The following is a 13,060-nucleotide window of genomic DNA, read 5'->3' on the forward strand; positions in this document are numbered from 1 at the left end:
AACAAACTCAACACTACTTGGGACTGCAGAAAAAGATGAAAAAGCTGTTCTGTGAGAAAGCTGGTCATTGCTGATCTTCATTTTTGAAGAATCCCTGTTATGATTCCAAGGAACTTCCTGAAGTTTCAAAAACCACTGGAATATATTCAAGATTTATTATGTGTATAAAGAACCTGCTCTAAGAAGCAAAATGCAGAACAGATTACATAGTCTCATCTTGGTTGCAGACTCTACAATGCAGAGTCAGGGTGAAACGGAGTTCTCAGGCATCTTCCCAAACACACCTTGGGGCATGAGTCCAAAAAAGCACCTATAGGAAGCACTGCTACTGATCTAAATGAGCTAACAACATGCTCACAATTAGGAAAGCCTGCTGGCAAAAAAAAAAAGGTATGGAAGCTTTTATAGCCATTTAAATGTCATTGGAATTCCCAATTGATTTGCACCCACAAGGAGTGGGAAGACGTTCAAACAGCAGTAAAAGAGCAGGACCAACTTCATTAATACGGTTTGAAGAATGAAGCCAGAAGTAAGGCTGGAATGCTGGGAAGAGATGATGCCAGACCACCACAACAAAGTGAACGAATTGAAAACCCTAGTCATCCACATTGAACAAGAGTTGCCTTTTCAGTCAATAAATCATTTCAGGGGCAACAAATCCTCTGCAATGGTGGAAGGGAGATTTCACGGAGGAATGCAAGTAGCTTTTCCAACCCTTCCACATTCATATCTGAGTTCCTGCCCACTATTAAAAGCTAGTTGATACAGTAGATTCAGGGGTAGCGAGTTGCTGCTCATCACTGATGCATCTAGACTACATTGACTGTTGCAACTGGTAGTGGTTCTTCAAGACTTCAGCTGCAGCTACCCTTTCATTAAGTTGTGGAATTAAGTTGGAAGAATTGACACGGTCCTAACTATTGTGTGAAGGAGTAAGGCATGTTGCTCCTGTATTAATACATCAATGTCAAGGGTGCTCCCCAGCCAAACAAATGGACATGGGCGGTAGTTTACTATTTGTTCTCATATATAACCCTTACAGTCACTTCTACAGTTCTGCATATTTATGCACACCAATTTAGCAGTTGGGAAGCTATTCCCAGATTCACAAACTATGGAGCAGTCGCAGCAATAGGTTTGCTATACCAGTTTATGTACCTTCCCCTTATGGGCTGCACACACGCAGCTGGAGACTACGCCTGTGTAACAAAAACAACAACAACAACAACAACAACAATTTATTATTTATACGCCACTCATCTGGCTGGGTTTCCCCAGTCACTCTGGCCAGCTTCCAACAAAATATTTAAATACACAGTACTCCATCAAACATTAAAAGCTTCTCTAAAAAGGGTTGCCTTCAGATGTCTTCTAAAAGTCTGGTAGTTGTTTTTCTCTTTGACATCAGGTGGGAGGGCGTTCCACAGGGCGAGTGCCACTACTGAAAAGGCCCTCTGCCTGGTTCCCTTTAACTTGGATTCTCACAGTGAGGGAACTGCCAGAAGGCCCTCGGTGCTGGACCTCAATGTCCAGGTAGAACGTTGGGGGTGGAGATGCTCCTTCAGGTATACTAGGCCAAGGCCGTTTAGGGCTTTAAAAATCAGCACCAACACTTTGAATTGTGCTTGGAAACGTAGAAGCTGCCTCTGCTCTTCTGGCTTCAGTTCTCTCCTAGTTCTGGGAGACACTGGTACAAGAGAGGGTGGGGAAGCACCCAGCCCTTCACTTGCCTGGTCTGCCTCTTCCTCCAGCTCTGAAGCTTCCCCTGCCTCTGATTCTTGCTTCCTGGCTGGTACAGGTGCCCCCACACCACTGCTCCCCTCTCCTGAGTCAGAGTCCAGCCCCCCTTACCCTGGTGTCCTGCCAGTCCCTGAAAATCCATTTGCATGGGAGGGCTACAGTCTGCTATTTATAGCACTGCTCTTCCCAGCTAGCACATCTTCTACAGCCCTATTTTGTGGGCTGTTTGGGAAGGGCTTCATTTCAAACAACAGGCTGGGTCCTTCCATGCCAACAGGCCTACTAACTATTGAGCATTCAAGACAGCTGCTTTACATGCAGGAAAGCTTGCAATGTTGAATCACTGGTAGGAATTTCCCTCCTGCAAAGATGAGCAATATTTTTTTAATGGGTAGAAGAGGACGGACCTTGTGGTAGGAACACACCCTAACAGGTCTTCAGAACTGTGCATCAAAAGTGCCCCTTCACTGGCTGCCAAACTGATTATGTATTTACCATTTACCATAATTTCCAGAGTTGACAACAACAACAACAACAACAACAACAACAACAACAACAACAACAACACCACTCATTTGTGATAATTGGGGGAGGGAGGAATCATTCAAATTTCAGCCTTGGCTCATTCTGCAAATTTAATTTGAGAGTTTTGTCCTAGGCCTTTCCAAGCAATCTAGGACTTGTTCTCCATGAAATGTGAATGTCGTGTAATGCAGTATTAGACAAAATTTCACATAATAGACTTCACCCAGCTCCTGCCCTTTTTAAAACCCAAGACCACATTACTAACAAGAAATATGTCCATGTGTGAAGTGCCACAAGTGATTTACAGGCAAGTCAAGAGTGAAATAGGAAGGGCCATTGGCAGCTGTCTTCTACTGAGTTAGACCAATTGGTCCATCTAGCTCAGTACTGTCTCCTCTGACTGGTAGAATTCCAGGAAGCCCTACCAGGAGATGCCAAGAATTGAACCTGGGTTCTTCTGAATGTAAGGGAGATGCACTACCACTGAGCTACAGCCCTTTTCCTCAAACACTAGAGCTGGCTAATCACACCTCCAGTACCAAAAGGAAAGGCAATCTACACAGGCTATACAAACTTGTCTCATGTGAGGATCAGGGAAAATGCATAACAAGACAAGACATAGTACAAAACCATATTAGAAAAAGGAAAAGAGTGTGTTTACTCTGCACTGTCCTCCTGCCACTTCATCCCACTCCTCCTGATAATCAACAGTGACCGCTTGTAGAGAAGCTCGTGTAGCAGTTCTGCCACACCTGGCGAGTATATACTGGATTTTTCTTCAGTTAAAAAAAGGTATGTTCGTTTTCCTTTTGAAAAAGATTAAATATCATATTTTCTTTTGCTATTGAAATAAAGGGTTTAACATTAAGTTATCCTGTAGAAACTTTATTCCATTGGGATTGTGTGTTATGGACCCTTTTCCCAGGCAACAAATTTTGTCCTGAAATACTTCTTAAACTATCAGTTTCTAAACAAATCTACATGGTGAAATGCAAGTGGCTGTGATAAAGTCGTAGGTACTGTGAATGAGAAGGCAAAATGCATATGCATTATGTCTGTCTTTTCTAGCACTGTCCCCAACAACAAGAACAAAAAAACCCCAAAGACCCTCAACTCCAGGTTGAAAGATTACCAAAGTTATACAGTGGATGCTGAAACCAGGAACTGAGGTTTATTTGGAAAATTACCCATCCAAAGCACATGGGCATTACTCCCAAAAATGGCTTTTAGCCTGTTTTGGCCTGAATAAGAAGGAAGAAAGGACCCAGAAAGTAACTAGTTCTGCAGAACACTATATCCTACCTTTTTGTGAATAAACAAGTACAGGTGAGCATATTATGACCTAGCACCTGGGCCCCTCTGACAGTGATTCCTGTCATTGAGTCAGGAATGCTTCTAAACACTTCCCAAGTATTCAATTATCTTGAAACAGCATGAGGGGAAAATGTTCTAGCGCTCGAGTCCTGCTTGCATGTTTCCCACAGGCATCTGATTGGCCACCGTGAGAACAGGATGCTGTACTAGATGGGCCATTGGCCTGATCCAGCAGGCTCTTCTTATATTCTCTGATTATGACAACCCTGAGTATGGATCATCTGCCAAGGAGTTCTCATGGCCCCCCAAGCCTGTCAAACCTGCAGTGTGAGGGTCAATTCCAGAAACATATGTGAAGAGGTGGACGAGTTACCAGATTCTGAACGAGAGAAGACTGAGGGGGTCTTAATTAGCTGACATTCCTAAGTTGAAGCTATTCACTTTCCTAGGAGTTCTCATTTCAAAAAGCATAAAGTACAGTCAAAGGCTATACATACAAAGACATGATAGTTCAGAGCTCCAACCACATTTCTTTAGGAGTAATATTTATCAGGTTCCGTTTCCAGAGATATATAAGAGCTTGGATGAACTCGGGACTCAGTCAGACTAGCATATGACTTCCTTGGGATCTCTCACTGATCTTGCAAAACCCAATCTTGGCTCTGTAACCTGAAACTTCTATCTTCCCAACATCAGATTATCCACGGTATATTTGGAGCAAGTGCTCCAGGGCCTTTAGCTTGGAATACTCCCATAAGAAAACTGAGGATCACCATGCTTGTTTCAAAAAGGAACTGGAGGCAGCTAATGAGGAAGTTGCTCTCCAAACTTGTTCACTGTTTCCAGGAGGAAACGAAGAGGGTTACTGTGAGACAGTAAACACTTTATCCTAATTAATAATCAATCTGATCCAAAAAAAAGTGTAAGATGGAAGGTGGTGGTGGTGGGGGTTGATAATTAAATAAATGGGGGGGAATTTAGTTGGCTTCCAATTTAAAAATGCTTTAACTAAGCATGGGGGCAACAGACTGCACAGAGGCATTTTTCTGGTTTAACACAGCCACTTAGTTTGTTACAGTCACCAAGTCTAGCTTGACACAGAACAAAAATCCAGTCACTGAGCAGCCCAAGGGGTGGGACCACCTATGGGCAGTTGATCTGATTTGCAGGTCCACCATGACACAAAGTGCTCTGGTGGCCCCCTCAGACAACCTGGGAGTGCTGCAATTACTCTTGGATCTTCTAATATGACCTAGACAATGGGAAAGAGTTTTCGATTCTGTAGCAATGGTTTTGATGGATCTTTAATTACAACTTACACAACAGAAAATAATATTTAGAATTTATCGGACTACATTAAGTTTGTATATATATATATAAAGGACTGTCTAACGTGGCCTGGCCCAATTCTGCCTGTGGGCAAAAATCCTTCTCAATGACTAACCACCACCTACAGCAATGTTAATGAAAAACAACCTGAAGAAGAACAATGGAAATACCACATAACTACAAATGAGAGTGAAATCTGAGTGAAGAAAAGTGCGAGCAATGCTGGAAACTCTTAAGATATGCCTGTATTTAAAGCTCTAGAGTGGGCTAGAGGGAAGAGCCCCCTCCCCCGCCTGGTCCACCCTCAGGCTTTTAAAGGTTCTAGTCCAAATAGTCACTTTCACACTCTTTAACAGCAATGATTCACTCTCTGATCTGAAAGAGGAGTAATAATTGTTCTTGCCATTTCATCACATGTAGTTGACCCCTTGACATAGATTCTACGATATGAAACTCATTTTAACGGCCGTACAGCACTCTCTAATTCTAATATGGAAGGAAATTTTTAATTTTGCAAAATGTCTATGACCACAGTTTATTCTTCCAAAAGCTCCATAGATATATTTGGTGCATCAGTGTAACATCTCCCCATCTGGTATTTGCAAACAGTCTATCCAAAATTACTGGCAAAGTCTAATTATTATATTGACTTATATTTTATACAGCTAGCTCTCACCAAGTTGTAGAATATTCTATCTTAGATCCACCAAAACCTGAGCACTTGGCAGAAGTCTTGTGAACAGATCATTTCACCTGTCCTTCTGTTGGTCAAGACACGGCCTTGGAAGTGTCCGAAGTGTATTTCTCATTGTAGTTAATCATTTATGTCAGGTGTGGGGAACCTTTGGCTCTCCATATGTTGATGAACCATAACACCCAGAGGCCCCTGCAAGAATGGTCAATGACCAGGGATAATGTAAGTTGTAGATCTGCAACATCAGGAGGGCCAAAGGTTTCCCACACCTGATTTGCTTAGTGTCATTTATGATAATTTTCAATAGGTATAGGGAAAACTTGGCCCTCCAGATGCTATTTGACTCAAATTCCCATTAATTGAAGCCAAGGATAATGGATGATGGGCGTTGTAGCCCAATAAAATCTAGAGGGCTAAAATTTCCCCATCCCTTTATGAAGTAACCCAAGAAAAATACATGTTCTAGTCCCAAGGAACTGACAACCTAAATTTCAACAGAGGAGAGAGAAGACAGGGGCAAGGGTAACATAGGAAGAACGTGTATGTATGTAGTTATGAATGCATAAGCTTAGCTTCTATGGGACAGGGGTGGGGAATTATTTTATATTAGAGGGAACTGAATCATTGGGGGGGGGATCAGCTGTACACAAATAAAAAACACCTCTTCCACCTGAGGAGGAAGACCTTTGAAAATGCAGATTGGATAGTTCTCAGCCTCTGGCACTAAGCAGAGTCTTGCCTCAGGAGAGCTTTGAAGTTATGGTTCAAGTTGAAAGCCAAGCCAACCCACACATTTAATGGTGTTTCTCCTCGGGCAAGAAGTTGCCCAGTCCTGGGCAATCTCCCCCCTGATAAGGGGTATCTCTGAAGGTGTGAAGCAGGCAGCATATCTAGGTCTGCAGTTAGCTAACTTGATCCAAATTTACAAAGCTCTAGGGGTGAGATGTGAAACCCAGCTAAGGAGTGGATCCTATTCCTGGGTTATTTAATCCTGTGTTGGATTGTGGCCTGTTGCACCATGGCTCAGTTTTCGCAACTTTGATGAGATTTAAAACTAATGTAAGAAAAAAGAAGCACTAAATAAGTCTTGATTCAGAAGGCAACAAGAGTGAAGTCGCTATGTCCCTATTTAATGTAATCAGCAATCTCATCTGCCTGAATACTGGCCAATGAAAATAAGAGAGGAAATTAGGCAAAACAACATAATTTTGCAGGTGCTACCATCTAAATCCTTTCTCAGTGCAACATGGCATTCTTGGGAAGTAGATAAATGTTGTTGTTGTTGTTTAGTCGTGTCCGACTCTTTGTTACCCCATGGACCAGAGCACACCAGGCACTCCTGTCTTGCACTGCCTCCTGCAGTTTGGTCAGACTCGTGTTTGTAGCTTCAAGAACACTGTCCAACCATCTCGTCCTCTGTCATCCCCTTCTCCTTGTGAAACCATCAAGTAACAGGAAGATACTTAAGTCTGTTGAAAACCTGAAGCCAACAGCTCCTCTTCTGCAAATGGCTAATACATTTACTTGATAAATATAGCTTTTACACCTATGGTTTTCCAGCTCAACTTTGGTATATGGAGATTGCTGGAGTGCACAGAATTCAGCTGGTACTCTATTGCATGCAGCAGTAGGTTACACATGTATTGGCTTTTTGCTTTGTGTTTCGTTTGGGGAGCAATAAGATGAACTATTGGGCATAGGATACAGTCACCAGCTGTGAGATCTCAGGAAACTGAGGGCGAGAATGTAAATGGCCATAGAAATTTTCAAACTGCACCTTGTTGTTGTTTGGTCATTTAGTCATGTCCAACTCTTCGTGACCCCATGGACCAGAGCACGCCAGGCACTCCTGTCTTCCACTGCCTCCCGCAGTTTGGTCAGACTCCACTTACCTCTAAGTAAGATAGAATCAAGCAACTGGATGAAGAAAATGTCCTGAGGGTTTCACGTGTTTGGCACAAAGTTCTTAGAATAGAATATGACAACTACTAGCCTAGATAACAGGGCTGCTTTCTGAGCTTTCCGATTGTCATTACTGCATTACAATATTGTAAAAAAGATCTCATATCCACTATACAGTTAAGAAGTAGAGGTGTCACTCTACTTGGATGGTGTCAAGGTGGAAATATTCCACAACAGACTACCCTGTCCTGCCCCAAGAATGTCTAAGAGCCACTAAAGTTACTAGTTTAGGAAGCTTTAAAAGGCATCTAGGCAAATTCAGGAAGACCTGTCCATGACTGCCACACATGATGAATGAAGAGCTACATCGGTGTTGTGGGTGGGTGGGGTTCTTGCCACCAGGAGCCTGCTTGGTTTGGATGCCGGGTTCAGGAAAAAATCAGGAAGTTCCATCCATCCTCTGCTAACCCATTCCCTCATTTGCATGGAGTTCCTGATTGCCCGTGGCTACTGGTCCAAGGATCAAGGCTACACACCCACCATATATTTAAAAGATACACACAACAATAATCCTGGGAACTGTAGTTTATCCACACATACAGAGCTACAGTTTCCTGCACCCTGAACAAACTACATATCTCAGGATTCCTTTTGTTGGGGAAGGTGTCTTAAAATGTGTTTGAAATGTATGGTGTCTACAATATAAAGCTGCAGTATGCAGTTACTGGGAGGCAACAGCAGGGTTAGGACTACACAATTCATGTTCTGCTTGTGCTGTTTCTGGAGGCACCTGACCACTGAGGAAACAGGATGTTAGAGAAGATGGACCTCTTCCAAGATTACCTTGTAAACTGTGGTGCCACAAGTCCCAAGCATATAACAAAGCTATTCTGAATCTGAGATCAATTATTTTATTCCATAATGAAGGTGGGGAGTGAATACCCAATGGAATCAAAGAGAAACAGCACTCAATTGCTTTTGAATCTGAATTAGGAACACCAGAAGGCTAGCTCCCCATGAAATAGAGCACTGGAAAACCAATCCGTCATGAAACCAATATGGAAGTCGCATAAACTAAACTAATGTGCAGGCAAGAACCATTAAATAACAGACAGTTGGCAAACTAAGTACGGAACATCTCTTTTGTTTACTGTGTACTATTTTAAAGGGTGGAGGGGGTAGCATAGTATTGCTCAATCTTTTTATACGATTCACCCAGGAAATGACTAATGTGAATGTTTACAGGCAACAGCACAAAACTATTTTTGGTCATGGGATGTTGTTCAAGACAAGATTTCCAAAAGCCTAATAATAATCTTTAGCTAACAAAAACCTCTCGCAGCATCCCGGTGCTCCAAGGAAAAAATGGTGTTCCCTTTCATGGATAGTTAACAATGTAGCAATATTATCAAGAAAGAAAGCAACAGAAAAATAAATAAAACTAATCAGACTTCTTAATTTCAAGGCATCTCTCTCCCTGTTGTATTTTGTTACATGGCAAACTAATCCATGGGTTAGCTCTGCAGTATATAAATCTTAGAAGTAAATAAATACATAAACTGACACCTTTGTGTTTAGTTCTGATGTGTTCCAAAGATGTTAATATGACCAGTAGTTATAACACATGCATAATATTGAAATGTTCTTTAAAATACCTTAAGGTTTGATCCAGTCAACATCAAAAAATAAAATCAAAATTTAAAAAATACGAAGTAGAGTTGGTAGATAGAAAGATAATTATTAGCATGCCCATCTAAAGTAGGCCAAGATGGCATTCTGAATATAGTTGATTTTAAAATTTGCCTGGTTATATTACTAATGTAACATACAGTGCTTTCAGTCTACACAGCTCCATACATACATACATACATACATACATACATACATACATACATACATAGTTACTACTGTACAGTAGTTAATATGCAACAGTTCAATCCTAGGATTAGTACAACAAAACCATATACGAGGGTTCATTGCACATGTATGTGCTTTCTAAAGATGGCAAGGGTACCAAAAGACTCAGCATTTGTTTATCTGGAAGCCTGTAATGCTGAATACTGAAAAGACACTTCCACCCCCCTGTTAATCCCAGCTTCTTAAGGGAACACTCAGTAAGATAATGAATCCTTTAAACGTTACATCTTGTGTCTTGCATTACTGTGGTGCACCAACTCTCCACATCAAACAGTCATCAGGACTATTACAAAGTGGGCTTATAAGAGAGTGGCTGAAAAGGCGCTGTGTGAAAAGAAGTGGAAAATTAAAGCTGAGGCAGACGAAGAAAGGGCTTAATTTACTGGCATGTACAGTATGCAAATGAGATTACTCTCAGTTTAACTGCATCATTTATGTCCATAATAACGGCATCATCATTACAGGGCTCAAATTAAATTACACCATAATTAGCATATCAAAGTGATTGGTTAAAGTTTAAAACAAATACCCAATTTTGTTAATGAACAGCTGTAATTGTCATGTACACTTCAATGAAAACTCCCTAAACAAATATATGTTTTAGAATAGAGAAAAGATTTTCAAGTAGACAGGTCTGCAGCTGAGGAAAATTGCCTTAAAAAAAAGACAGGATGACATAGATTATTCTGCTAATGTTAATATATGTTCATCTTTTTTAAAGAAATAAAACATTCTATCAAAACAAGTCTGAACACCTTATAATTACTCTACTGAAACCAATGGAGGCAAAATCCATTTACCACTTTTGACCTTGAACTACTCAAACTCCCTATGCACAGGTGTCCTGTCTGCCACCAGTAAAGGACTTCTCAAAAAACATTATTTTCCTAACTTTTCCAGGGTGTATCTACCTAAGAAGCTGTGACATGCAAGAAGGAAACTTAAGAAACTTGCTACTGTACATACAAATGCCTTGCACTGTGATTCTGCTTAATTCCTTTATAAAATGGCTAAAAGACTTATGGTCAGGAAACAAGGGTTGGAGGGAAGGGTATATTGGGCACACCTTCCCTGCACACTAGTACTCTAGCAAGTTGATGACATGATAACATAATAGGCAGCCTACAATTCAATTTCCTTTAATTTAATCATATGTACACAGCAGATTTTGGAGGTGGGAGTGGGGGATTTGGGGGTCTCATTAAAATAGATGGAGAGGTGGTGCTAGTGGTTCTGTCAATGTCAGCCTGAGAGCAAGTAATGTGCTTCTATAGATCAATCACTGCTAAAATGCATACAGTAAATGTACAGTAAAAAAAAAAACATCCTCGTGCCACATGCAACTTAATGAATCAAGAAGCATGCTGCATAACATTAAAATATTATAAGCAAGCTTTCTGGCAGTTCATCTGGATAACAATCGAGAGTACACATGACCATAATTGCAAAGCAGCAGTGTCAAAGGAATCGGCAATGTTAAAGAAAATAAACCCTCTCCCACCCACCCCCTTTTTGTTTACGTCTGTGCCACTGGACTATCATTGTCCAACTTTGAGCATTAAAATATGAATTTTGTTGCAAAAACGAGAATGCACTTTCAAAAATACTTAACAAGCAAACTGAATGTCTTATTAAATCGATATTATCAAAACAGTGTTCAAAGATTTAAAGAAAGTAGCTTTTCATTTTATTCATCGAGGAATCCATTAAAGCCTGAGCTCTGAAGTAGTATGTAAATTATGTGCCTTTCAAGGTAGAGCTAGGGCAAATTCACTCCATCAACTAATGATGAACCTCATTATGTGCAGAGAGTATTCATAATGAGGAAACAAGCCACCCGCCATTCCATGTTCTAACATAAATCCCTGTAAAATGTGAATTTCTCCATGTCTAATTAAAGGCTACTAATTCCTATTACCTCCCTCAATGTCCCCCTCCAAAAAAACAGAACAGAACACGCATATTTTTTCAAAATAAAAAAAAGCATTTCTAGACTTTTGTAAATGATGGCATTGATTATATAGCACTACTGCATATATACCGTGTATATGATTACTTCAAATTGCACCATTTCTAGCATTTGGAGGTTAGAATATTTTTTGAATACAAGAGCTCATTGATTTGCTTTTTCGCTTAAAAAGAGGCTTCAAAATATTTGGCATCAGCCTATAGATCTCACATGAAAAATAAATAAGAGGAGGGGGAACGGCAGTAGGGAATATACAAAAATAATAAACATGTATGTGCATGTTCACACACACCCAACCAGCTATTAAGTCAATCAAAAAAATGACTATAGAAATGGCCAGAGTAAACAACAGGGGCAGAGTCGAGTCACTGTTAAGTGCTTTAGAATTCATTGATCTCAATGGGAAAGATTCAATACTGTATTTAATTCTCCAGTATATATCCATGGGACTTTAAAGTGCTTAACTTTTTCTACATCATGTCCTAGGGGTTGTAACAGCAGGCAGCAATTTTTTTTTAGCACCTTGCTTCATCTTTGCAAACAACTTTGCTGAAAATTCCCACATTTACCATTTATACTGCTTAAGTAGGAATTCCTCAGGTTGGGTTAACTTATCATCTCTTAACAAGACTTTATAGCCTTGTAGTTATTTGTGATACTGACCACTGCATTTTCCAGAATCAACATGGACAGGTTTTAGATTTTTAGGTTTCTCTGAAGTGAAGATTGTTAGAATCTTCTTAGTTGGGGCCTGTGTTTTGTTTATCATTTCTCTATTTACATTAAATACTACACATACCTAAGGAGGGAGGCGGGGATGTTTAGTAGAAAACATCCTGCTGGAGCTGAGTGGCCGAAAAGAAATAACAACAATTAGAGGAGGAGGAGGAGGAGGAGGAGTGGGTACACTAATACAGAAAAGTATATTAGTAGCATGCTATCCAAAAAGTTCACAATCATGTGTAAAAAAGAAGACGACACCAGCACCTAATCATTCCAATGAAAGCTTAAAATTTGAATAAAAACTCGCACCTCCAAAAGAATAATTGTGTTTTACACAACCCTGCCTTCTTTATTAAAGAAATAAAATACACATATTAAAATATGTACATATTTACCAGTGTGGATTTGCTGGAACATCATATTTTTTTTAAAAAAATACTTTGTTTTAAAAGGACATTGCTTCTTTAATTGTATAGAAATAGGCTCCACTATAAAAAGCTTCTTGAATCAGTGCACGCTTACTCTTTCCTACACTCTGAGGAGGATCTCTCCCCCCCCCCCGCCCGCCCGCCTTTTAGGTCAGCCAGTCATGCACTAGGAAGACAATCCTCCAAAAATAACTTGTCCCTCCCCCGGAGCACAGAGTTTAACAGCCTACCTTTGTTCTGGTCCTGCAGATAATAACTGGCAAGCCTCAAGACTGCAAAGATTTTGGGAGAGCCAAGGGTGGTTCAGAGAGTAATCACAAGTGGAGAAGATGACGGTGAAGGAAGAAATAACAGAAAAGCCTCTAAAAGAAATTGGTCTAGCTGACAATTGGTCTCAGCAACGCATTTGCATCTGTGGCACTGTTTATACAGGACTGAGTGCACCTCTGACTCCGGCAGCCTCCACAACTAGTGGCATTTTAAAAGGACGTAGGCATGAAAATCAAGAGAAACAACACA

At 40.5% G+C, this 13,060-nt stretch overlaps 1 protein-coding gene across 20 annotated transcripts in view; it reads right to left on the minus strand.

The window, feature by feature from the left end:
* Nucleotides 1-13,060, minus strand: part of FOXP1 (forkhead box P1) — a 548,710-nt gene that overhangs the window by 258,150 nt on the left and 277,500 nt on the right. The window lies entirely within an intron of this gene.

The sequence above is a fragment of the Zootoca vivipara genome, chromosome 2 (genome assembly GCF_963506605.1).
Source record: "Zootoca vivipara chromosome 2, rZooViv1.1, whole genome shotgun sequence".
NCBI lineage: Eukaryota > Metazoa > Chordata > Lepidosauria > Squamata > Lacertidae > Zootoca > Zootoca vivipara.